This window comes from Micromys minutus (assembly GCF_963924665.1).
Source record: "Micromys minutus genome assembly, chromosome: 1".
NCBI lineage: Eukaryota > Metazoa > Chordata > Mammalia > Rodentia > Muridae > Micromys > Micromys minutus.
The window spans coordinates 185,557,594-185,582,804 of NC_137969.1; the positions used below are offsets into that span (position 1 = coordinate 185,557,594).

Genomic DNA, 25,211 nt, shown 5'->3' on the forward strand with positions numbered 1-25,211 from the left:
CTTTTAAATTTAAAAATTCAATGACTTATATTTCTGAACATTTTTCTTGCTGCTAGTTGAAAATCTCCACAGCTGCTTCAAACATCTTCAGCATACAGCTTCCATGCTATGAGGGTGGCTGTGACAAAGGGAAGGAAGTTAATGCCTATAATCCCAAGCAGCTGAAGTCCCCAAATGCTCTCTGGGTCCTTCTTGTAAATATTGATGTGTTGCATAGATGAAGGTTTCCTCCATCCCAACATTTGTCTACTTTTACTACATCTGCTCTCCAACAGAGTTTATTTCAAATGAATTCTTGGGAGCACAAACTCGTAAACAGTATAGTCAGTGTTCTGATCTCTGACACTATTTATGTACACAGCACTGGCCCACTAAAAATAATTATGTTCTCTTTGTTATAACATATCTTGTTAGGTTGCTATTCTTGACTCTCTAAGAAGTCTTATTTTCTTGCAGTTACATTATATGGGGAGAGTTTTTTAAGCCTCTCTGAATTCTCATCCTCCCCAGAAGAGCCCTTAAAATGGAATTGTTATGTAAATTGACTCTCTTCTGGGGCTTAAAAGTCAGAAGAAATGGATAAAGGGACAGGCTTTGCCTTACTACAAGGGCACAGAGAGATGACAAACATGATGTGAAAAAAGTCATCCTCAGTCTCTTGCTATGATAAAGTGCATAGAAAGTGTTGTTGAAATAAAAGTGGGTTGGATTTGTGAGGGTGAAATAATCAGTGATGTCAGGATGGCTATTTTTTTTCCTCAACAATGGTTAAAAATAGAATTTAGATTTACCAAGATGGAGACAGGAAGACTATGGCAGAAATGACACCAGAGTTACTTTGAACCTATTAATTTTGAGATGCTTATTAGACCCTCTTATATAAAGGACTGGAGATTGGAGAATGGTCGGGACATGGCACATAGGAAAAGAAGTCAAAAGCTAAGGGAGGGGTTAGAGAGAAGGCTCAGGGATGAAAGCACATGCTTCCATTTCTGACAACCTAAGCTTATTAACAGCAGGACCTACATGGTAGAAGGAGAGAGCCAACATGGAAGGGTTGTCCTTTGACCTGTACTTGAGCATTGTGGTAATTATACACATATATACTCCCACATAAATATATACAAACAAATAAATATAAAAATTAAAAATGCAAGCCAAGAGAGTGATTTTTAGAAATAAATGCACAACGATAGTTTTGATTGCATTCACGTAGAAAAGTCCTGGTAATTATTGAGACTCTGGTAATTATTTTCCTCATTTATGCAGAAATGGCATATATTTTGTTTATTCAGTGCACAGGAAAGCAATAAAGTGAACTACATTCTTCAGAATCAAGACTGGAAGCAAAACATGTTGAAGCTTTCTACAACTGACTTTCACTGAAATGTTCAGCCATATACCTCTTAACCCCTCAATAATCACCAGCCACACTCTGCCCAAGTTACATGGCACAAATATACTTGTCATCAATGGGACAAGTGAAATAGCACTAAAAATTTTGTGATTTTTTTTTAAGTTCTAGTAACTATGGAGTCACAATGATGTTCTTAATGCAGAAAAGGTTTGACCAAAAATAAAGAAAGATAAAGATACTAAAATACCCAGATGAGCTTGCAGCACATCACTGTGAATCAAATGAAAGAAATAAAAAGCTTTTCATTTTCTATGATTCACTGTCTCATTGTGGATTCTAACATATGGAACTAATCACAGTACAGACTGTTGTCAGCACCTCTGCAGACCTGCAGGTACATCTTCAGTGCACCTGGTTAGGAATGGAAACAGCATGAGGGTTAGACCCGCAGCCACTGCCTGTATTCTCCTAACAAGACTCCAAACCCTGCAGACGCATTTTAGCTAGGATTTTAGGAAATAATTTCTCATTAAGCTGGCTAAGTATTCATTCAATTAATTCTTAATTACTTTCTTTTTAAGTTCATTTTTTTTCCGTCACTTCTAAAACCTTCATCAGCCACAGCATCTAAGAAATCAGGATTGTTTCTGTGAAGTTGAAATGTAAACTAAAAAAGAACAGTGTGTGCTCTTAGTGGCTTACCATGGAATGTCTCAGAGAGCTGACATTCAATAAACTGTTGGGAATAAACTTTAAACTTTCTCCTTCCGAGTCTGTCTTGACTTACACTGCACTCCTTTAAATGTACGTTCCCTCTGATTGACACTCTCTCACAACTTAGTTTCCTCTTTCCTACCTAAACAACTTCTTACTAAATGTTTGTGTTCATTTTCTGTCCTTCACATTAGAATGAAGCTTCATTGAATAAACATTTGAATTTGTTATTTATAAAGAATCCAGTGAGGAAGAGCAGTGTCTGGTGCCCGATATTTCTCCCTAAATATTCTTCTAACCTGGATGAATGAATGAATGAGGGAAGGAAGGAAGGAAGGAAGGAAGGAAGGAAGGAAGGAAGGAAGGAATGCAAATAGTAAATACTTTTTATGTTAATATGTTTTAATCATTCTCATGGAGATAAGAGTTTGTATGTGCATGCAGAAAAAAAATGTTACAGAAGAAGAAGAATAACACAGATATTTCTTGTTAAGAGCAAACTAACAAACTATAATACAAATCATCTCTATCCCTACTTAACATCAGAAAGTCATCTCTAAGCATATTCATTTTTGTGAGGAAGAAAATAAAACATAAAAGAAATGTGAGTGACTAGAGTTAGTCATTCTGAAAATTACTACAATAAATGAGCATAAAATATATATTACATATAAAATAATATTTAATTCTAAAATTCAATCTTATTAAGTAAAAATCCAAAGACAAGCAAAAATCAAAACAAAATATACAAAAATTTGCAGTTAAAACTATCCAGCACAAGAACAAAACATCCCAGCTCACTTAAAATTGTATCCTGAATCAAAACTAGACATCATACACAAAGAAAAGGTTAGGATGGTACTCCTTGTACCTATAAATATAAAAATAGAAATGAGGAATCTCATTCCTAAGTTTATACACATGAAGTTATGAGAAAGTAGAGGTCGTGGACATAGTCCTAAAAAGGGAAAGGTGGTTTTAATGAGTTTCCTAAGGATATAGAGAACATGAGATCTGAAAGTGGAAAACTGGGGGCAGATGGGTACAAGCAGAGAGCAGGGTCGGGTGGATGGGAAGGAAGCACCGGAAGTGGCTCAACCAAAACACGATGTACATGAAAGTGCTGCGAGGAAGGCAGTTCCTCTGTATCTTAATTTTCTAGAAATTTTGTAGGCCAGTGAAACCCAGCTGTATATTAAAATAATCATGCAACAAATAGAATTTAGTCCTGGAAGACAAGGATGGTTGAATATTTAAAAATCAAATTTCTGAGCAATGAATGGTAGAGCATAACTGTGACCTCGCACATAGAAAGTGAAGGCAGGAGCACTACAAGGGAGGCAGCAGCACTCCAAGGGAAGCAGGAGCACTCCAAGGAAGGTGGGAGCACTCCAAGGGAAGCAGGAGCACTCCAAGGAAGGTGGGAGCACTCCAAGGGAAGCAGGAGCACTCCATGGAAGGCAGGAGCACTGTAAGCTTAAGGGCATCATGGGCTACAAAGCTAGAATACAAATTTATGTTTACATAAATACAAGCTTTAATTTAAAATAAAAAAATTAATAAATGAAGTAGTCTCAATCATTTCATAATGTAATATATATATATATATATATAAAGCATGTCATTATCTGAGTAGGTACAGAAAAATTACTTGTCAAAACTCAATACATGTTAATGATAAAGTTCTGGAGACTGTAGCTAAGTACTCACCTCAGGACCACATGCAAAGCCAGAGCAAAGGCCTTTTCTAACCTCAGTATCAAGTACCCATCCCACCAGCTAGACACGTGAGTAAAGTAGAAAAATTATTATTGGCTATAGTTACTTGTCTAAGTTCCTGGGGCATAGCATAACAAGGTATTTTCCTTACTTGCTGCAGAGTCATTTGCCAGCTATTGACTGACACATAGTTGTTCATGGCTAGAGATGAGCAATTGCCAGTTATACTATATGTGATGGTTTGGATGAGATGCAATCCTCCATAGGCTCCGGCCTCTGAATACTTAGTTTCTACTTAGTGGCACTGTTTAAAGAGGTCTTGGTGAGGTGAAGTGTGTCTTAATGGAAGAAGTGTATCACTAAGCGTATGCTCTGGAACTTTAAAGCCTTGATCCATTCCCTGCTCTTTCTGTACATTATGCTGAATGTTCCGAGGTGGATTTCTCAGTGCCCTGACACATGCTGCCTTTTTTATGCCCTGACATGATGTATTCTCTTCTCTCCAAAATCATAAGCCAAATTTACCTTTTTCTTCCAAAGTCCCATTTGGTCATTGTGCTTTATCACAGCCACAAAAAAAGTAATGAATACAAGGAAATATAAATATTTAAATTTGTTTATACACATAAGTTGCAGTTCCTTATAGAGGAACATATGGTATAGAAGGCCTCATTCATGTTAACATCTTACTGCTATTTTTGCATGATATTCAGCACTATAAAGTCATTAGTGGATAAATATAAGTAAGAATTACAAAACTGTCTTGTACTGAAAACTATAATACTGATTAAGGAAATCAAAGAATACACAAACAAATGGAGAAGCACTTTGTACTGATGAATTGGAAAAGATCACATTAAGGTGTCCAGACTACCGTTTTATTGTTGCTATAACTAAATGCCTACGAATATCAAGTTTAAAAGAAGGAAGACATATTTTAGCTCATGGTTTTAGATGTAACCTACTTCATTCAGCGTGGCTCCACCTCTTAAAATTTCTATTATTTCCCAAAATAACCACAGCTAGTCAACCAATGTTCAATACATGAGCATGATGTGTTGGGTAGGAGTTATTTCTTGATATAATATTTTAATGCAATCTTAGATACCATACCAATGACATTTTGTAAAAAATAGAAAATATTCTACATTTCTATATATGGAAAGGGACATAAATGGTCAAACCAATTTTGAGAAAAAAAAACAGACAATACATCTAGATCATAAATTACATTATAAAATGATAGTAATCAAAATAGTATGCTGTGCCCATGTAGATAATCAGACTGATGAATCAGAAAAAAAAAGAGAGAGCAGAAGTAAACGTGATAATAAACAGTTAACTCTCCCTGCAGGTGTGCTATAAATATGCAAGTGGGGAAGGAGCATCTTTTCAAGGAGTGGAAATGAAAGACAGCATAGCACACCAAGAAAATCATGAATTAGAACATTAGTTGTTCATGAAAATCAACCCAAAGTGAATTAAAGCCAACAGTATGATCAGCAACTGGGAATCTCTACCAGGAACAGAAGTAAGTCCTGCACTGAGATTTCTCTCTAATCTCCATCATAATGCTGGAGGGAGTGCCAGCTGCAGGGATAGACGCCTTGTCTTTATTAGCTGCTCCATCCACTGACACATTTGGAACTCTCTGTTTAAAAGGTCAGAGAAATGTTCATAGCAATGGTAGATAAAATAACAAGTCTACCTGAGTTTACTTTGTTATAAGTGTCTATATTTCTTTACCACTGTTTAAAATGACAAGCACAGGAAAATACACATTCAGCTTTTATAAACCATTTACTTTCAGTTTCCAGAAAAGTTATTGTCAAGTAAATAGTAAGTCTTTTAGATTTCTACACCTGAGAATGCCCCAAGATACACTCAAAGCTGTACCATTTAGAAAAAAATCTTTCAGAAGGTGATTAGAAGGCTGACTTTTTTCTTTCAAATGATATCTATTTAAAAATAAAGAATGCTCTTGAGTCCTAAAATAAATTTTAAGAACATCCCAGTACTCAATGAGAATCCACTCAGCGTATTGGTATTTACAGACCCTGTCTGTGTTCATCCACTTCACAGTCTATCAATCAACAACATGCCCTATAGTCATGCCCACAGAACAACCTGATGAAAATAATGGTTCAATTGAGGGTCTCTCTTTCCAGGTGTGTCATGTTGGCAAGATCAATCATCACATAAAGTAATATAAAATTTTATTACTTTAAACCACTCCTGGTAAGGAAAGGGAAGCAAGTAGCCATACTGCAAAGATGTCAATATTACCTTCATCATAATATTGAGAAGAAGTTTTCAGTATTAGATAGGTAGATAAATAGATAGATAGATAGATAGATAGATAGATAGATAGATAGATAGACAGATAGATGAAAGATAGATAGATAGATAGATAGATAGATAGATAGATAGATAGATAGGGGTACATTTTGTTTCAAAGACACAATTAATGGCAACAAAATCATTTAGTAATTAAATCTTGACATCGGAAGGAAGTGTGAGAAAGAAGAAGGAAGGGGAAAAGGAGAGGAAAGATTGCTATATATATGCATTTGGATATGGTTGTGAAAATTGATGTCACTCTTTTTCTGCTGTATTTTTAAGAATAGGCATTATTGCTACATGCTATTTATCTTTATTTTCTTAGTACTTAGTCCACCCATTTGTGTACACTGGCCATCTTTCACTGTTGCCTCAGCTCCTTAATGATGTTGACAGTGGTTACTTACTGTGACTTCTAAGAATTAATGAAATCTAGCCCAGGAAAATTTAATTTCAACTTTTGTCCAAAATGATAAAACCCAGCTGTGAAAGGGCATTAGAGAGATACCTCATGTGACCATACTGGGAAAACTGTCACAAAGTCTTCCCTCAACCTTCCTACTGTACATGGAATGTTAGATTCATAAATCTGAGTAACAAAATTATAGTATTTTAAGATCATCTCAAGATTACCCTCCTTCTCCAGAAGAAGACAACAAAAACAGAATCAAAGCAACTTGTTAACAAGACTATTAAGTAATGGGCCAAGATTAATAGACTGGCTTAACTCCCAGGCCATCCATCTTTCCTCCATCTACACTGTCTCCAAGACTGTCTAGTCTGAGGCTGTTCATTGACAGGGCTTCCTGTCAACAGCTGACATCCTGTCCAGTGAATGTAGTGTCCCCAGAGCAAAGCAGAGCCTCTACAGCACCAGAGTTGTGTCTTCTAAGTAGAAGTTTTTCAGTGGCTTCTGCTGCAGCTTATCTACTTTCTTTCCATCCAAATTTGGTAACAGAGAGCTTAGTGGAACATTCTGTTATACTGGACTTGAGACTCAAAACTTAAATCTTAAAAAAAAAAAATATTCCTTTTGAAGAGGATGCCTTGCAGGCTAAAGGGAGCAGCCAGTGGTGGTACAGGGAACCTTCTAAGGTTGTATTGAAGAGGCAACAAATCTTAAACAGATACCATTGCTGTAATGTATAAAAGGATTAAACAAAATAAAAGCCACAAGCACTCTGAGGGAAGAGGAGGCAGCTGAGATCTGAATATAGTGTCACATTTTAAGTATAGTGGTTACAGCATCATTTACTTTCAAAAGCAAACAGACAACCTGTTATGAGATGAGCATCTGAAATGGATCAAGTGACTGTCAACAGAGAAGCATATCCTTTCACACGGCTAGTCCTTCCACAAGCTACAAAGTGTCTTTGTTCATCATTCTGCTGTTATGGAGAGCAAACACAACAACAATGAAGAAGTCTTTCAGGGGTTCCCTTCCATTTCCAGATACACATGAACATAGGGCTGGCACTGAATTTTTTCTATAAGTTCTAGGAGGCAGAAGGCCCAGTGTACTTATGACAAAAATTGCAAATATTTGAGAAAACAGTTATTTCTCAACCAGAGATTATCTGGAGGAAGGTATGGCTACACCATGGAGAGGCCTACAGTTCCTTAAGCCACCGGTGCAGTATTGACAGAGCCTAAGAAAAGATGGGCATATAGCAAGGCAGAGTGAGACAAATGCACACAGAGGCTAAGACATGCAAACTAGTGACTTTGGATAATCCATGCATCCCAGACCTCCCCTTCATACCTCAAACTCCATGAAGAATTGGAGAAAGAAAAGGAAAACAACAGATACCACTATTTTTAATTGCCAACTTGTATAAAAACTCAAGCCCCAGTGGTCAAAAGACCATTAATCCTACTGAGATTAACTGGATTGAACTGTGTATGAAAGTAGATAGACAGAAGTTCCTGGCATATCTTCATGTGGGTGTGACAATGCCAGAGTTTCACAGGCTTAAGAGCTCCCTGTAGATTTGAAAATTATTTTGTGAAAATGACTGGGCTCTAAATTCATAAGTCTCAATATTCTGAAGCCCAAACAAAGACTATTTTAAAAAATAGATGAATTAATTGCTGTTCTCCTTTGGCATTACTGAGCTCTTCATCACTGGGGATGGGTAGGCTTAGTGTTATGCTATTTAATCATACCTGGTTTCCTCAGCAATCAGGGTACTGGGTTCCATTATGCCTGTCTGAAATAGTATGTTAGAATGTTAAATTCCTACTTAGAGAAACAGAAGTAAACAGTAAAAAGGAAAATTGCTAGGATGAAAAACTTTGAGTTAATTTGACCCCTGTCTCAACAGTGTCTCAACTGAAAATAGTAAGCTAACCAACAAATGATAGCCCTGAGATCTGTCCCACACAGGGGCTTCCTCTATATTTGTAAACACATACCACTTCACAGGTTCCTTTTGAAGAGCTTCAGAGTCTCTTTGTGATTCTCTTTAGAGATCTTTTTAGAATTCTATGAAAATAATAAAATTCAAGTTTGCTAAAAAATATTTTATAGACATGTACAATAATTTTATCAGAGGCTAAACAGGCTTTTTACTGATTTTCCAATCAGGATTGCAAGACATAGTTCAATTGTTTATTAAATAAAATCAGAGACCAGAAAGAAAAATGACTATGGGAAATGATGATGATCTCATCAACAAAATCAAGATTCCCTTACACTAAGTAGACGATGCCTATGCTTCCAAAGACAATGTTTTTAGAAGTCTTTATATATGTTTTCGACAAGTGAAAAACACATTTGAGTAACAGGAAAACTACAGATTTCAGAAGGATTTGTTATTATGAGGAATGATGAAGCGTGATCTGTACAAGGCCTTGCAAAGGCCTTGTGTGTCTGATACCTCAAGATGTGGGAGGAAGCCTCTAGGAACACGACCACACTGACTGTTGTAGTTGTGTGGCAAGGTGGTGCTCACAGACTACACTGTTGATTTTCCTTGTCTCTGTGACTAAATACCGGCCAGAAACAACCAGACAGAAGGGTTTTTATTCTGTGTCATAGTTGTAGAGGAATTCAGTCAGTAACAGTGGGAAAAGCATAGTCAAGTGTCTCAGTCCGTGGAGGCAGGAGCATGATAGCAAGTGAAAGAATAAAGCAAATGATCCAGGAAGCAGAAATAATGGACCAATACCTAGACACATGTAGTGTTAAAGCCCAAAGGCTCCATGATGCTCAAAATCTGAAACAGTGAAGATTCACAACAGAATACAGATGAAACTGAAATGTTTAAATCCTGCAATTTTAAGAAATCACAGTACTGATTAATAACTAACAGGTTGCAAAACTTGTACACACTAATGAAAGTATCCTCAGTATCAAGACATAGCGGCTATATCCTAAATCTCCATGAAATCCATTTGTCTCTCTTTTCTGATCTTCACGACCACTGCTCCTCACCAAGCAAATGCTGCCTTTTCACAGTTGCCATGGACATGCTTCCATTTTCTTTTCCTTCTTTTTCCTTTTCTCTTTTTATTGGTTAAGAATTTTACACACAAATGTAATACATTTTTTATCAAATTCACACACTGTTGTTCCTCCAATTCTTCGCTATCTTTCCCCTACTTTTTTATTTTCTTTCTTTTTATTTATTTTTGCAAATTCCATGAAGCCTTCATTTTTAAACTCAAAAAAAATCCACTAAGTGTTGCCTGTGCATTTATGTAAGACTACCTACCAGAGCATATAGAGGTTCTCAGAGGCTACATGCCTGAAAATAATTCACCTTCTCTTTAGGGGTGGAGCTTACGGGCCCTTCCCTAACCACACTGGGATTTAGAGGTAGGCTTGATCTTGTGCAGGGCTTGTGAATGGAGTCACAGTAGCTGTGAATTCAGTGAGCTATAGTAACAGCCAGCAAATACTGTTTTGCTACAGACTTTCACTCCTTCTGGCTCTTGCAAACCTTTCTGCCCTCTCTTCAGCAGTGATCCTGATATTTGGTGGGAGAGGGGTGTTATAGATGTCTGTCTCATTTGTAGATGAGCACACCCCATCTCTTGTTCTCTGCACATTGGACAGTTGCCCCACAACTTCTTTGGTCAATCTTAAACACAGTGTAATACTGTAAGAAGAGGGGGAGGAACACTAGTATCTCCTCAATTTGGATAGTGCACCAGCACCTCCCCAGTCTGGGTGGAGCATCAGCACCTTCTCAGTTGGGGTGAAGTACTAGCACCTCCTCAATCTGGGTAGAAAATAGTACCTGCTTTATCGTGCCTCTGCCTCATACATCCTGGATGCCACTAGAGCATTTGGTTCCTAAATTCTGCAGAACCTACCTGTTAGGACTGTTATAACAATGCTTCACTTTGTGGTTTAAACAAGAGAAATACATAATTTGACAGTGAATGGAGTCTGGAAGCCTTAAAGCCATATGCCAACAGGTTTGGTTCCTCTAAGAGCTGTCAGGAAAATCCATTGCATAACCCTCCCCTTCAATGTGGGGGTTTGCTAGAAATCCCACATCTTCCTCTCTTGTTGATCACTCACTCTCTATTCCCATCCTCCACTGTCATGTAATCTATTATGTATGTCTGTGTAGATAGTCTCACCTTTATGAGAATAAAGTGTCATTGGGTTATGGGTACATCCTGATCAATCTGTCCTCACATTAACTATTCACAACTCCAATAGAACTGCTTCCAAATAGGATCACATACTGTGTTTCTGGAGGTTAGGAAACCAGTGTGCATTTAAGAGGCATTAATCCTTTTAGCGCCTGTCCTTCCTTCTCATCTAAACATTCTATTTGTTTTATCTCCATCAACACATCTCACATCTTTCATTTATCATAAATCTTACTTGTTTATTTTCTCTGTCTTCAATAGTTTTCATTCTTAATGTGATATTAAATAATGCAACAAATGCATATCATTGAGGGAAATATTTTTATCTGTAAAAAAACAAAAAAAAATAATACAAACATGTAAAAACTTCAATCAGTGACCTTTTTGGTCCCATCAAATGCATGAAAATTCTGACATTAAATTGTGATTATTCAGAACATCACTTAATCATAATGCACAGTGACTTAACTGTCATATTGAAAGTAGCATTTAGACCTATTCTTAGAGACAGAAAGAGAAATATCAGAAAATTCTATCCATAGAGTCAGGTAAGAAAATGTGTTGCTTATTGTGTAAATCAAGAGAGAATAATATTGAGAGAAACTTCCAGTAAAGCTTTAGGTTTTTGCACACAGTGGGTATGGAGGGGTGTGGCAGGGAGTGGGTGTTCAGATAGGCATTTCTGTATGTGTCTCTGGCTGTTCTAGAACTGGCTATGTAAACCTGGCTGGCCTTGAGTGCACAGGTCTCTGCCTGCTTCTTCCTCCTGGGTGCTGAGAATAAAGGTATGTGCCACCACACTGTTACAAAGGTTTTATTAATTCACTCTTTTGTAAATGCTAGACAACAGGTTTTTGTGGGATTCAAGGTTTATCTATTATCATTTTGTTAAACTTGGTTTTTAATACTCAAAAAAACTGTGACAAGTCACAAAATCTCTGTAAAAACTGGAAATAAGTTCTCAGAAAGCATCAGAGGTTAAAATGAATAGTGAAGTAGAATCTATGTCTCACAGTATTCTCTAGCCCTTCAACATTCAGAAATCCATACCACAGAGGTTGAAATTATATCTACAGAAGTCACATTTTGTCCTGCAGAAGTCATAAAAGACAAATATGTTTCCTTTTTCTCATATACTTATTTGCATCTCTTCTTTCTGCTTTGGAAAACTTCTTATAAATCCTTGCTTGTTTTGCTAATTTCATAAATAAATTAATTAATGGCTAGCTTGTTAACACCTGAAAGTTTAAACTAGTTGTCAGTGTGTGAGAAATCACTGAGTGCTGAGTTTCATGGAGGTTCTGAAAACTTTAATTAAGCACATCTGAAAGCATAGACATAGGATTTTAAAACATTTAATAAATAAAACTGGTTGTGGGTGAGAAGCAGAAATACTTTACTTTGAGCTGTAAATTACTGTTTATCAAAAGAGAATAAGATTCACTAACCCAATGGCATTATCCATAGTATTTGTATCCTAATAACTCTGCCTATGTTTCAGTTGTCCACCAGAGCTTGCAGAGCCCTTTCATATTAGTCATATTTATCCTCAAAAACCCTATTAAATGGACTTATTAATATCCATAGCCAGAATACTAAGTCCTTCTCAACCGTGTGTATATTTAAATTGTGGAACTAGTACTCACAGCTGACTACTTTAAGATTTGTCTATGCAGATTCTGTGACTATATCTTTTTTTTTTCCAATCTAAGGCAAAAGTTAAGTTAAAAGGCTGTTTGTTTGCTATTTGGAAGGCAACACAGCTGCACACTGGAATCACATGTGACACCAGGTATAATAAGAATAGAATAAATTTCTTACTCTATATAATGTCAGTACATCTGAGATGCTTGAAATCTCCTAGGATATCTCTTGTCATGTCTGGCAACATCTGGTTATCTGTAGAAACATTTTCTTCTTATCGTTGGTGTCTTGCAGTACATAGGATAGCTTCTACTACAAAAAGAGCCAGTGATGCCAATGTTGGAAGTGTGTGTGGAATTAATTTTGAAGGCCACAAGGATGCAGCATTTTGAGGAATGGCTGAAATCTACTCAGCCACTTAAATGCATGTGAATACTGCACACCCTGTTTCAATGTTTACTGGTGTAAAGTAAAACATTGTTATTGAGCATGCGGTGGAAAGCCAAAATCTGCAGGGGAGAAAGCAATAACTAGGTCCTAAGGTCTTGATTTACACAGACTTTGCTGGTATAACCCCTCACTCTGGGGGGTTGTCAATCACTCTAAGACATATTCTGGGAGTCCTGTTATTAAATTGGGAAGTCAGAAGGCTCATATTGCAATCTATGAATTCTAATCTATCAATGGCCTGTGGGATATTAAAGTCATTCATAACCTAATAAGGCAATATTTGTACATTTTAATTGACAAGGAGATTCGTAATAATCCCACTCCACAAGACATTTTTAATTAAAAACTATACTGCTAGTCTCCAAGTGGACTTGGTAGGTTGTTTTATTTCATTGAGCCCTTTTGAGAGAGATTAGAAGATTTGCTTCATAAAGTATATCAGGCAGTCATTAAGAGCACCCCTGGTGGGTTATACTACTTTATCTTTTAAGGATGAAAATGATTACTCCATTAAAGTCTTGATACTTTGCTTTCAGAATTTAGGAGTCAGAGGGGAATTTCTGAAGTAGGCAGCTTGTCTCCAGTCACCTTGGAAGTTTCTCTCTCTCCTCTCTTCCTTCTGATCAAATTTTTATTGTTTATTCTTTTCCTACAAAAATATGTCAACTATATCTAGAGGACATAAACTCAAACAATGTATGTATTTTCAGCATATACTACTAAAAACTAAAAAGACCAAAGATAGATTTAAATTATTTTATCTCCTCACTGTTAAGAGTTTAAGTTTAAAAGGCAAGATAAGTGATCATTTAGGAACCATGTGGTCCCTTCTTGGGCCAGTTATTAAAAATAGGTTCTTCCAAACAGTATATAAATTATGTATTGACTCTGAAAACCTTTCATATAATTTTAATGTAACTAAGTCTTAGTGTTACAAACTAACTCCCTTTGTTTTTATTGTTTGTTAAAATTAATGTTTGTCTCTGCTGATATCTATCCAACATATTTTGTCCAAAGGGTACTTTTAAAGTTGTTTAATTTTTTAAGACTAGAAAATGCTGTTTGGACTTAACAGTATAGATTTTATTTATATTTAATTTTAGTACTTTAAAAATTTGTTATTTGTGTGGCTTAAAATATTATAAAGTGCTCAAATTTTGGCAGGGTCTAAAACAAATTATTTTTAAAATAAACATGTTTAAAGAAAGCAAAAGTTAATTCCTATAAATAAATGATTTAAATGCTAACTAAAATAAAATAAAATTACACAAGACATCAATATGACAGGAAGATCGAAAAAATACAATCGATATCCAAATAAGTTGAGGACTGGCCAAGAATAAAGGGTCATCTCTTCCCTTAAAAGAAATAACTAAAATTGTCAATGCCCTGGAGCAACTCTATTCTTACTGAATTTTAAAAACACTCCTTCTGTATTTGTGTTGGACAACACTGTAAAGAATCTAACATTTTTCCCAAGGAACCCACTGCCACCACTATTTTAAAATGAAATTAAATAAATCAAAAGGCCTTAAGGATTTAACAGTTCCCCGGTTTGCAATTCTAAGCAATAATGCAACCCCACCACCAACTGGTGTCTGTAATTCGTTGTCATAGCAAATATGAAAATTCACTTTGATGACATACCAAAATTTAAATATTTCACTAGCCAAAAGAAATGATTATTCTTTTTCCACCCTCAAACTTCTTATGAGCATTGCAACGTGCTCTTCCAGAGTATGCCATGTATTTATGCAATCTGGTTTTTAATGCTAGGTACTTCCATCCACTGGACACTCACTCTGTCCTTTGCTGGACAATTATCATCCAAAAAACAACTTGCCCTGAGAAAATCAGGAACAGACCATAGTGAATTACCTGCTGTGAGAATGTGTTATTGACTTTACCACTTCATTGATTAATACTAGAAAAAGGTAAACTGTTATCATTGCGTCCTCACTTGAGATCACGCAGTGGCCATCCGTCCAACTTGATTGTCTGTCTTTCTTCCATTTCCCACAGTTGTTTTGTGTACCTTTAATTGAATAAAGAATAACCAGAAAATATATTCAGTATAGAATTAAACTTGAATTTTACAACTCACCCAGAGCCAGCTAGGTAATTTGTGGCTCCTAGTACAAAATAAAAACATAGGACTTCTTGTTCAAAAACCAGAAATGAGCACCTGAAAGATACTTTTTTTTACTATCTCTCACAATGTCCCAGTGTGTTGTTTTTTATTACTCATTGCGGAGAGTATAAAGATGACCAGAGGCACTGTGGTGCTTTGATCGACTCTCGGCGTGTGTGTGTGCACCTGGCCTGCCAGCTGCCAGCACCCTTTATCTCCAGGTATCAGACAGAGGGCTGTACCAAGGATGTCGACAGAAATGTTAGTCTTTTTTCCTGTTAGCCAATATGCTGCAGCCTGGTGACACCAACAGAACTGCAACCCCTAAGTCACCATGCATTCAGCATCCCTCTGTATAGCAGAGAGGCTACCATGATGTCGGGAACGGAGGACCTGCTGTAAGCTGGTCCTCATATGTCTATGTCTACTTTATCAAAAGATTTTAAAGCCATGTCCACAGAAGGCAAGTGTTTGGAAAGAGATATAAATTATTTGTCAACACGGGGCTGATAGCTCTAGAAGAATCACAGGATGAGAAGGAACAGTCTATAGACTGAAAGCTGCTCTTGAATTTTGATGTGGTTCCTCTTTCCAGCCTTGATTACCTACATACCACTCTAATCTGCTCCATCTGGAGTTTGGAACTGCGTAGAAAGAGCAGGCAAGGAAGGAAAGAAGGGAGAGAGGGAGGGAGGGAGGAAGAGAGGGAGGGAAGTGTGTGTGTGTGTGTGTGTGTGTGTGTGTGTGTGTGTTAGAGAGAGAAAGAGAGAAGAGACCAAAAAGGGTGAGAGACGAAAAGGAAAATATGGGAGAGATGAAGGGATGGAGGGAGAGAGAGAGAATGAAGGGGTCAGAGTTTGGAGAGGAGCAGTGACGAAGGGTGGGGTGAGGTGGGAGGAGGCAAGGCTGACTAGAAAAAAGGTTAATGAAACATTTGGGGGCAGGGAATCATTATATATAACTGTAGTAGAACACTTACCTAAAAATGCAAAAGCCGGCGTCCAGTCTCTGCAAATGACAAAACAGGGTAGCAAACCAAAGAGGAATATTATATTTTTATTGAGCAGTTTCAAATCTGTAATAATATTTCTGAATCTGAGTTTTCATGGTAACTCTGTCAACTATGAATGTTGTAGATTTGTTGTAAACATAAATCATATACTGTTACATTTTTATGATAATTTTTGTCCTCAAGGAAGAGGTTGAGGAAGATATATATTACTGTAGTCTAAAAGAAATAACCTGTGTTTTATCAATATTCTAGATCTATGGTTTTCAAATACAATTAATAACTCACCAGGCTTGCACTAAAATTTGCTCCTGGGGAGCCCAAACCCTGGTAGCTGTCTGCTATTTCAAGGTTCTTGATTTCATTCCATTAATTTCTTTTTCCCATTCCGCATTTGTTCATGCTTCCCTTAGCTCTTGGCATTCACACCTACAATTACATTCTGCACGCTGCCTGTAATTATCTTACTGCTGCTGTCACAGACTACATGGCTTCCCACACTTCAGATCTGTACAAGCATACTTGAGATCATAATTACAGTCCTGCATTTTTGTTCGGCAATTTAAAAAAAATCGCAAAGGAATGAATCTACAAACAGATCTATTAAAATACACCCCACATAAGTGCTTTTGTTGTCTTCTGAACTCTTGGGCCTTCTTGCAGAACTGAATGAGTCCCTAGATTTTGTTTTGTTCAGTTGCTTGCTAGTTTGTTTGTTTAGTCGTTTAGTTTTCCTTTTCTGAATCACACACACACACACACACACACTTTCACACACACACACACACACACACACACACACACACACACACACACCATCACACTATCACATCACCACACCATCACACCATACACATTTTTTACAAATATAGAAAATGCAGTTTAGATAGTTCTCCATCACGGCCAGTACTGAGAGGTGAGTGGTTGGCCTTGCGGCTCTTCTGTGGTTCTTCCTGCGCATAGATCTTAACAAAGAGACTCACTGGTGGTCCCTGACACTCTGGAAGCCTTCCCATGTCATGGACATCGGGCTCTGATAGTCCTCCTATAGTGAGAACATGGCAGCCATAGGAACTGAAGCGAAGGACTTCAAAAACCATCACAATGACTGCTTTGTCCAACCTCTTTTTTTTTTTTTTTTTTTTGGATTATTTTTTTCTTACAACTTTATTTTTTAAAAAAGAGAGATACATATACAGATCTTTAAAAGCATTTTGGCATAATAATATATGAATATATTTTTGTCAGTACTTGATTTTTTTAAAGGTTTGATAGTATGCATTGAAATCTTACTAGTTACCATAAGCATAAAGTACATGTAAAACAAAATGAAACATGAAATTAGTAAAAGTTTTCTTGGTGTGTATAGATTAAGCATAATGATTTTTAAATACCAAGAATTGACACAAGGCTATCTTATTAGCTCTTGAATTATTAATGATTTAAGGTCTAGGTGTACCCCACTCTGAGTGGGTGCTATACACTTGTTGTTTATTGTGTGTGTGTGTGTGTGTGTGTGTGTGTGTGTGTGTTTGTGTGTTTGCCACGATGAAGGAAGACATTCTCTACCATTTAAACCTTAGCACTAGCATGCATGAGTTCCCTACTATGTTTGGGGATGTGAAGTTTGTGTGTGTGGGTGGAAACTCTTCCTGGATGAGCACCTTCATCAAGTATGTGGCTGCAGAGCTGGACCTGCCTATCCAGGGAAAGAATATAGCAACATCTGTGCAGGCACTGACCACTACACCATGTATAAAGCTGGGCCTGAGCTGTCTGTAAGCCATGGCATGGGCATTCCTTGCATTGGGATCATGGTGCATGTGCTCATCAAGATGCTGTACCATGCCAGGTGCTCCAACATCCCCATCATCAGCACCGGCACTTCAGGAGGGATGCATCTGGAGCCTGGCTCTGTAGTCATCATGCAGGAGGCAGTGGAAGAGTGCTTCAAGTCAGTTTGAGCAGATTGTCCTGTGGAAGCGGGTGATTCGCAACACCAACTTGGATGCGCAGCTAGTCCAGGAGCTGGTGGAATGCTCCTCAGACCTGAATGAGTTCCCCACTGTTGTGGGCAACAGCATGTGCACCTTGTAGTTCTACTAAGGGCAAGGTTGTCTGGATGGCGCTCTCTGTTCCCACACAGAGGACAAACAGGTCTATCTGCGTGTAGCCCATGTCGTGGGTGTCCAGAATATCGAGGTATTATCTTCAGTGTTTGCCACCATGTGCAGTGCTGTGGTGTGTGTCAGCCCCTCTGGATCATCTGCTAGGGCACCAGATCAACACTCTTCACGATGTGCTTGTGGAATACCAGCAGAAGCCACAGTGGCTGGTGGGCCAGTTCATCAACAGCCTGGGGCCTGAGCTGTGCACCTTTCTGCTCAGGAGAAGCCTCTGCAATTCCTGTGCAATAAATCTTTTTTTTTTCATTAAAAAAGTGCAATTTAATTATTTCCTGAAGTCCCTTTTCATTTCATCTGAGGTCTACTAGTCCCTGGCTATTATTATGAGTGTTGGTCTAGATGTTACCTAGGTTAAAGAAGACAAATGCCTCATGTTTCATAATGATGCAAAGTATCTTAGACAACTACAAACTTGAATACACACACACACACACACACACACACACACAAACACACACACACACACACACACACACACACACATAATATCACCAAACTACAGGCATTAGATAAGACACCCCATACCTCCTTTTACTTCTATAACTTTCCTAATGCCCAATGACTTCTGCTCAATATTCCTTACTTCAAAAAAAAGCTTCTCCACTACCCTTCCTGGAAGTACCATTAATTCTCTTTACAACCAGAAGTCTAACTGACAGTTTTGTCTTGATTTTACTTGACATAATAGTGTTCACTGTGTTACCAATGACCTTGGATATGAACCACTACAACTCCTTAGCTTCAGTAATCTCTGCCTTTCTTTAGTTCTACCTCAGTTGCTTGGCTGCTTCTACATAATTTCATTTTCTTCATCTGAAGAAATATATGTGTTATGTCACAGAAGTGCTTTGTGCTAACTAATTTGACACTAGAGTTTCTTGTGTGACATTTCACAGGGTTATTCATAACCCTATCCTACCACCTCTTTCTAGACAATCCATTCCCTTCATAACTTCAGTTTATAGCCACACAGAAATGACTATCATATTTTATATCTAGTCCTGACCTCTCTTGCACTACAAAGCACATATATCCCAAAGCCTCCTTGTATTTTTTATTTGCAAATTCAAATTGAATGAATGAATAATCCTTTCAATAAAGATTTCATCTTTGTTCAGGTATCTCAGATCAGTGAATTGTAACCCACAATAAAGAAATAAGAACCCCAGTGCTTCAGCCTGGGTTCCTTAGGTTAAGACTTGGGCATATACATTATCACTTTCTTATGTATGCAGCTGTAAGAAATGACAGACAAGTGAAATAGACAGGGTGGAAGCTCAACACACTGATGTTTTCAAGTGCCAACAACTGCCACATCTACTAGGTGACTGCTCAAAGTGGTTATATAAATGGTATGCCCAGTTACCCATAATAAAAATTGAAGAAAATAGGGATCACCAGTTCCTAAAGCTTTAGAGACTGGTGAGTAGGAGATGTGGGCAGCCAGGGAGCAGAGAGATCTCTGTGTAGGATGCACCATAAGCGCACCCCAAGCCCTGCCTGATCCAGGGACCAGGAACACAACATTGGAACTTCTGTTTCCACCCGGCGGCAATTTCAGGGCACAGAACAGGGCGCGGCCCACCTGCCACCTGGATCAGTAGCTCCTAAAGGTTTAAAGACTGGTGAGTAGGAGATCTGGGCAGCTAGAAAGCAGAGAGATCTCTGCAGAGGGCTCACTGTAAGCACACCCCAAGCCCTGCCTGATCCAGGGAACAGAAACACAACTTTGGAACTTCTGTTTCCACCCAGCAGAAACTTCAGGGCACAGAACAGGGCTCGGCCAATCTGACACCTGGACCAGGGTAGATCCAGGGACACAGACCAGATACAAGGGAAAGGCAAGAACATATCACTGACAACAAAATGGCAAGAGAAAAGCGAAAGAGTATGTCCCAAGGTAACCAAGACAACCTGGCAATACCAGAACCCAGCTCTACCATAACAGCAAAAATTGGAATGCCAAATACTCCAGAAAAAGAAGACGCAGACCTGAAATCATACCTCAACATGCTGATAGAGATACTTAAAAAAGAACAGGAGGAAAAGCGAAAAGATTAAGAAGCTTTTAAAGAGGAAACAAGAAAAACACTCAAAGAACGCAAAGAACGAGAGGAAAACAGAACCAAAGAGATGAAGGAATGGAAGAGGGAATTTAAAACGGAAATTGACACAATAAAGAAAACACTAAAAAAGATAACCTTAGAGGTAGAACACCTAAAAAAGAAATCAGGAGTCACAGAAGCAAGCATTTCCAATAGACTACAAGAGATGGAAGAAAGAATCTCAGGGGCAGAAAAAAACATTGTAAACATAGACAAAACAGCCCGAGAAGATGCAAAAAACAAAAAGCTCCTAACCAAAAATGTCCAGGAAATCCAGGACACAATGAGAAGACTGAAACTAAGGATAATAAGAATAGAAGAGGGAGAAGAATATCAACTAAGAGGCACAGTAAATATCTTCAACAAAATCATAGAAGAAAACTTCCCTACCCTCAAGAATGAGATGACCACAGCATAAAAGAAGCCTTCAGAACTCCAAATAGGTTGGACCAGAAAAGAAATACCTCCCGACACATAATAGTCAAAACACCAAGTACCCAAAGCAAAGAAAGTATACTAAAAACAGTAAGGAAAAAAGGTCAGGTAATATATAAAGGCAGACCAATCAGAATCACACCCGATTTCTCAACAGAGACTATGAAAGCTAGAAGAGCCTGGACAGACATCATGCAGACCCTAAGAGAGCACAAGTGCCAGCCCAAGCTGCTATACCCTGCAAAACTATCAATCACCATAAATGGAGAAATGAAGATATTTCAAGACAAATCAAAATTTACACAATATCTGACCACAAACCCAGCACTACAATGAATTATAGGTGGAAAACCCAATACAAAGAAGGGAACTACATCCTAGTAAAAACAAGAAAACTCCTAAACAAGAAAACTAAAAGAAGAAAAAGACACAGACACAACTCAACCTACAAAAGCAATAAAAGCAGGAAACAGAAACTACTACTCCTTGATATCTATTAACATAAATGGACTCAACTCCCCAACAAACAGACATAAGCTATCAGACTGGATACATAAACAAAATCCAGCATTTTGCTGCATACTGGAAACTCATTTCAGAGACAAAGATAGACACTATCTCAGAGTAAAAGGGTGGGAACAAAATTTCCAAGTAAACAGTTTCAAGAAGCAAGCTGGAGTGGCTATTCTAATATCGAATAAAGTAAATTTCCAACCAAAAGTTATCAAAAAAGGTAAGGAAGGACACTTTTTACTAATTACCGGGGAAATCTGTCAGGAGGAACTCTCAATCCTTAACATATATGCTCCAAATAAAAAAGCACCCACATTCATAAAAGAAACCCTACTAAAGCTCATAAAATATATTTCACCCCACACAATAATAGTGGAAGACTTTAACACACCATTCTTGCCAATAGACATATCATGGAAACAGAAACTGAAAAAGGACACTGCAAAACTAGCAGAGACTTTGATCCAACTAGAATTAATAGATATCTACAGGACATATCATCCTAAAGTAAAAGAATACACCTTCTTCTCAGCACCCCATGGCACCTTCTCGAAAATTGACCACATAATTAGACACAGAACAAGCAACAATTGATATAAGAAGATTGAAATACTCCCATGCATCCTCTGAGATCACCATGGTCTAAGGCTCGTCTTTAACAACAACAAAGACAACAAAAAGCCCACATACACATGGAAACTTAACAATGATCTATTAAACTATAGCAGGGTCAAAGAAGAAAGAAAGAATGAAATTAAGGATTTTCTGAATTCAAATAAAAGGAAAACACAACATACCCAAACATATGGGATGCAATGAAAGCAGTACTGAGAGGAAAACTCATAGCCCAAAGTGCTTCCAAAAAGAAATTGGAGAGAGCTTACATCAAAAACCTGACAGCACAGCTAAAAGCACTAAAACAAAAGGAAGCCGATATACCAAAGAAGAGTAGACAGCAAGAAATAATCAAAATTAGGGCAGAAATAGACCAAATAGAAACAAAAAGAACCATTGAAAAAATCAACAAAACCAAGAGTTGGTTCTTTGAGAAAATCAACAAGATTGATAAACCCCTAGCCAGACTAACTAGAGGGCAAAGAGAGAGTATACAAATTAACAAAATCAGAAAGGAAAGTGGAGACATAACAACTGAAACTGAGGAAATTCAAGAAATCATCAGATCCTACTACAAAAACTTATACGCCACAAAATTGGAAAATCTGGAGGTAATGGATGAATTCATAGACAGGTACAATATCCCAAAGTTAAACCAGGACCAAGTAAACCATATAAATAATCCTATAACACCTAAAGAAATAGAAGAAGTCATCAAAACCCTCCTAACCAAAAAAAGCCCAGGTCCAGACGTGTTCAATGCAGAATTTTATCAGATATTTATTGCGGATATAACACCAATACTCTCCAAACTATTCCACAAGATAGAATTAGATGGAATACTACCTAACACACTTTTTGAGGCTAAGATAACCCTCATACCTAAACCACACAAAGACCCTACAAGGAAAGAGAACTTCATACCAATCTCACTTATGAACATTGAGGCAAAAATACTCAACAAAATCCTTGCAAACCGAATCCAAGAACACATCAAAACCATCATTCATCATGACCAAGTAGGCTTCATCCTCGGAATGCAGGGATGGTTTAATATAAGGAAATCCATCAATGTAATCCACCATATAAACAAACTCAAAGAACAAAATCACATGCTCATCTCACTAGATGCTGAGAAAGCATTTGACAAAATTCAGCACTCCTTCATGTTAAAAGTCCTGGAAAGAACAGGAATCCAAGGTCCTTACCTAAACATAATAAAAGCAATATACATCAAACCAACAGCCAACATCAAAATTAAGGGAGGGAAACTTGAAACAATCCTACTAAAATCAGAGAATCGACAAGGCTGCCCATTTTCCCCCTAGCAATTAAAAATCGTACTGGAAGTCCTGGCTGGAGCAATTAGACAGCAAAAGGAGATCAAGGGGATAAAAATTGGAAAGGACGAGATAAAACATCACACTTTGCCAATGACATGATAGTGTACTTAAGTGACCCCCAAAATTCCACCAGAGAACTCCTACAGCTGATAAACAAGTTCAGCAAAGTGGCTGGATACAAAATTAACTCAAACAAATCAGTAGCCTTCCTATACTCAAAAAACAAACATGTGGAGAAAGAAATTCGGGAAAAGGTACCCTTCACAAACATCACAAAGAGTATGAAATACGTTGGTGTGACTCTAACTAAGCAAGTGAAAGACCTGTATGACAAGAACTTCAAACTTCTAAAGAAGGAAATTGAGGATGATCTCAGAAAATGGAAAGATCTCCCATGCTCATGGATTGGAAAGATCAACATCTTAAAAATGGCCATCCTACCAAAAGCAATCTACAGATTCAATGCAATCCCCATCAAAATTCCAACCCAGTACTTCATTGAATTGGAAAGATCAATGTGCAATTTCATATGGAATATCAAAAGACCTAGAATTGCGAAATCCATCCTCAAAAACAAGAAAATATCTGCGGGAATCACTATCCCTGACCTCAACCTATATTACAAGGCAATTGTGCTGAAAACTGCATGGTAGTGTTACAGAAATAGGCATGTAGATCAATGGAATAGAATAGAAGATCCAGAAATGAGCCCTCATGCATATGGTCACATGATTTTTGACAAAGGAGCCATAAACATTCAATGGAATAAGGACAGCCTATTCAACAATGGTGCTGGTTTAACTGGTACTCAGCATGCAAAAGAATGAAAATAGACCCGTTCTTATCTCCTTGTACAAAGCTCAAGTGTAAGTGGATCAAAAATCTCCACATTAATCCAGATACACTGAACCTATTAGATGAGAAACTAGGGAAAACCTTAGAACACATAGGCACAGGAGACAATTTTCTGAACAAAATACCAATGGCTCAAGCTCTAAGGTCAAAGATTAACATATGGGACTTAATGAGATTGCAAAGTTTCTGTAAGGCTAAGGACATTGTCAAGAAAACAAAATGGCAACCAACAGAATGGGAAAAGATCTTTACCAACTCCACATCAGATAGAGGCCTAATATTCAAGGTATACAAAGAACTCAAAAAGCTAGACACCAGAGAATCAAACAACCGTATTAAAAAATGGGGTACAGAGCTAAACAAAACATTGTCAGCTGAGGAATGTCGAATGGCTGAGAAATATCTGAGGAAGTGCTCAACATCCTTAGCCATCAGAGAAATGCAAATCAAAACAACCCTGAGATTCTACCTCACACCAGTCAGATTGGCCAAGATCCAAAACTCAGATGACAACAGATGCTGGCGAGGTTGTGGAGAAAGAGGAACTTTTCTCCACTGTTGGTGGGGTTGCAAACTAATACAACCACTCTGGAAATCAGTCTGGCGATACCTCAGAAAATTGGACATAGTACTACCAGAAGACCCAGCTATTCCACTTCTGGGCATATACCCCATAGACACTTTAATTCACAACAAAGATATATGCACCACAATGTTCATAGCAGCTCTATTTATAATAGCCAGAAGCTGGAAAGAACCCAGATGTCCTTCAGAAGATGAATGGATACAAAAATTGTGGTACATTTATACTATGGAATACTACTCAGCCACCAGAAACAATGACTTAACCAAATTCTTAAGAAAATGGCTGCATCTAGAAAATATCATCCTGATTGAGCTAATCCAGTCATAAAAGAACAGACATAATATGCAGTCACTGATAGTGGGAAGCTAACCCCAGAGGCTTGCACTTCCCCAGAAACAACTCACAGACTGTATAAATCCAAGAAAAAAAAGAAAACAAAACAAAAAAAAAATAGTCAAGCTCAATCCTTACCTACCAAGAACACATTGACAATTCCGGTTTGTACCCTTTATTACATGTACTGTCTGCTCATTGTAAAAAAAAAAAAAAAAAAAAAAAAAAAAAAAAAAAAAAAAAAAAAACAAAAAAAAAACTTTACACA

At 37.6% G+C, this 25,211-nt stretch overlaps 2 pseudogenes across 2 annotated transcripts in view; one reads left to right on the forward strand and one right to left on the reverse strand.

Moving 5' to 3' along the window:
- LOC308416964 (SWI/SNF-related matrix-associated actin-dependent regulator of chromatin subfamily E member 1-like) overlaps positions 1 to 17,072 on the reverse strand; it is a 138,116-nt pseudogene extending 121,044 nt beyond the window's left edge. Inside the window, exons 1-3 of the transcript in view lie at positions 16,883 to 17,072; positions 14,711 to 14,867; positions 10,075 to 10,233 (exon numbers count right to left, since the gene is read on the reverse strand). The product of the transcript in view is annotated as an SWI/SNF-related matrix-associated actin-dependent regulator of chromatin subfamily E member 1-like (transcript). The remainder of the gene's footprint in view (positions 1 to 10,074; positions 10,234 to 14,710; positions 14,868 to 16,882) is intronic.
- A 448-nt stretch (positions 17,073 to 17,520) lies between these two features.
- LOC308416975 (uridine phosphorylase 1-like) overlaps positions 17,521 to 25,211 on the forward strand; it is a 126,566-nt pseudogene continuing 118,875 nt past the window's right edge. The window contains exon 1 of the transcript in view: positions 17,521 to 18,342. The product of the transcript in view is annotated as a uridine phosphorylase 1-like (transcript). The remainder of the gene's footprint in view (positions 18,343 to 25,211) is intronic.